The sequence below is a fragment of the Tupaia chinensis genome, unplaced genomic scaffold, assembly GCF_000334495.1.
Source record: "Tupaia chinensis unplaced genomic scaffold, TupChi_1.0 Scaffold141165_1, whole genome shotgun sequence".
Taxonomy (NCBI): domain Eukaryota; kingdom Metazoa; phylum Chordata; class Mammalia; order Scandentia; family Tupaiidae; genus Tupaia; species Tupaia belangeri.
In genome coordinates this window covers 776,708-779,283 of record NW_006201028.1, presented here as the reverse complement: position 1 = coordinate 779,283, position 2,576 = coordinate 776,708, and the positions used below count along the sequence as shown (strand labels likewise).

At 44.4% G+C, this 2,576-nt stretch overlaps 1 protein-coding gene across 8 annotated transcripts in view; it reads left to right on the top strand.

Annotated features, from left to right (window-relative positions):
* DENND2B (DENN domain containing 2B) overlaps positions 1-2,576 on the top strand; it is a 210,993-nt gene that overhangs the window by 138,814 nt on the left and 69,603 nt on the right. Inside the window, exon 1 of one of the 8 annotated variants that reach the window (XM_006162910.3) lies at positions 460-488. The exons of the other annotated variants lie outside the window; for them this stretch is intronic. The gene's annotated coding sequence lies outside the window, so the exon portion shown is untranslated. Of the gene's footprint in view, positions 1-459; positions 489-2,576 lie in introns of those variants that run through there. 8 annotated transcript variants of the gene reach the window in all.

Below are 2,576 nucleotides of genomic sequence, written 5' to 3'. Positions count from 1 at the left end.
TTTTCCGGCTAGAGCCGCTCCTACGTGTCCGCTTGCCCTACTTTGGGTCCAAGTGATGGCTGATGGAAAAAGAAGGTCCTGGACTTGGTCAGAATGAGCATATCTTTGTACTTGGCCTCTCCTGGAATGAAAAATCCCTTTCTCGTTTCCTCTCTGACCTCTTCACTCCCTGACTTAGTACAGACCAGTCTACAAACAGCCTTGCTGCCAGTGGCTTGCCTTTCCTTTTTCTGAGTCACTGCCCTTCATCACCAGGGAAATTAGCATGGAAAAGCAAATTCCAGTTCTGTAACTGTATGCTATTATTGCCCTTTGTCACATTCTCCACCCCAGTCCGCCACCTGAAACGGAAATAATTGAGTCCTGTGACATCACAATAGTTGACTATTGTATCAACAGCTGTGATGTCATCAACAGAGGATTATGACTTCAAAAAAGAATGAAGAGAGGGAGTGTAGCTGGCAAGAAACCCCTTGGGAACAAAGAAGGTATTTTGATATAAATCTTCACCCCAAAAGCCTGGGTTGGCCTTTCAGTGATGAGCTGTCAGTGGAAGGCCTTTCCTTGGTTCCCATGGCTCCCTTTCTGTGAATTGTTTGACTTATAGAGATTGTCCAGGTCTGAGCATGTGTAGAAGTCCCCTGTGCTGGCTGGCTGCTATTTCTGGGCTACTTTAGGTTTTTTTTTTTTTTTTTTTCATGAGGTCTGTGCTGAATAGAGGTTTTTTGTTTTTTTTTTTTTTTCAGGGAGTGAGTTCAGAGACCCTGGGAGCCCAGGGTGAGGCTGACTCAGATGTAGGTGAGCTTAGCCCCTGAGCCAGGAGGGAGCTGGTGTGCAGCCCCTTCTCCAGGTGGAGAGGACACAAGTTTCACTGCCCACCTGCTTCTGCAGCTCCAGGGACCTGAAAACACCTGCAGCAGAGGCTCCCACACTTTCCTAGTTCAGGAGCCTTGGTATTTTAGTAGGTTTTTTACAGTGCCCTTAGGCCAAAGGAAACACCTATGTTTTGTTTATTACGTAGTTCGGTTTCAACAATTTAGTATTTATATCCTAATATTGACACAAGTTTCACTGCCCACCTGCTTCTGCAGCTCCAGGGACCTGAAAACACCTGCAGCAGAGGCTCCCACACTTTCCTAGTTCAGGAGCCTTGGTATTTTAGTAGGTTTTTTACAGTGCCCTTAGGCCAAAGGAAACACCTATGTTTTGTTTATTACGTAGTTCGGTTTCAACAATTTAGTATTTATATCCTAATATTGAGTAGTTATCTGAAAAAAGTATACACATAAATTGAAAAAAAAATTAATTTTATTCCTAATTAGCCACAATTACAAATGGGATATACTGGGCACCATATAGCATCTCAGACCTTGGAATCAAATTAAATACCATGGTTCTCATTTCCTCTTCCATGTTACTTCTCTATGGTAACTTCTTATCACAGCAACTGCTGGATACCCAGGCCCACAAAGGAATGACTTCATTGAAAAGAATGTAGTGCAATCTCTTGTTGAAACTGTGAACTGGCAGGGTGTCTAACAAATGTTGAGTATTGCTGTTTCCCTCAAAAATGGAAGATGTCTTATTGCACCCCTGCAAGTTCACTACAGTGTTCAGGGCATCTCAGCAGGTAGTATGAGAACCAAAAACCCGTCATTGCTCTTTTTGCAGGAAGAATAAAAGGCAAATTCTCTCTGCATCGTGACCCTTAAAGGAATTGAATAGATGGACAGACAGACTCATTAGCTGTAGTCCCAACTCCGGCAGGACTGCATTGTTAGGACAAGGCCTTTCTTTAACCAGGGTCTGGATGGTGAACATCTCTCTTGTTTAGCTTCGTGTTGATTCAGAGCCCTTTGAGCTAGATGTCTTAAAAGAAAAATGGGATTTTAACATCAAAATGCCTAGGCTAGGCACTGGGGCTTCTGCCAAGATCCTTTTCTAACTCTTTATCCAGATGGGGCAGGCCACATGGGTACTTTGAGTGGAGGATGGCTTCCTGCCACAAGATATGACAGAGACCACAGGACTTAAGTGCTCTAGCATCAGTTATGGAGCCTAGTGCCAACCTCTGCAGACTATGGGATCTGCCTCGCTGTGAAACTCTGGAAAAAATTCTTAACCTCTCTGAACCTCAGTTTCTTCCTCCATAAAATAGAGACAATGACAGCTATCTTGTACCATTGTTACAAAGATTAAGTGAGATAAACACATGCAGAACCAGCCACTTGGGTGCACTTTTTTCTGCTACCTTCTGAAATTGAGAAGCAGAGCTTTCTTCAAGAGGGAAACTGAGCTCTCATGATCTAGCTAAGATGTGCAGTTTGAGAATTACTCTGTACTGGGACCAGCAGTTAGCCTAATGGCTATGTCACTGGACTCCCATGTAGTCGACCGCAGTTCGAGTCCTGGACCAGGTGGCTTAAAACTCACGCTGGGCACGTGGGTGTAGGTGCCCAAGATCCTGAGAGAAGAATGGAGGAGAAGGGATTGTGGCATGGCCATCTCCCATGGGGGTTGATTTCTCGCTTTCTATCTCTCTATCTCTCTCTCTTGATTGAGGCAGGGGCAGCAGT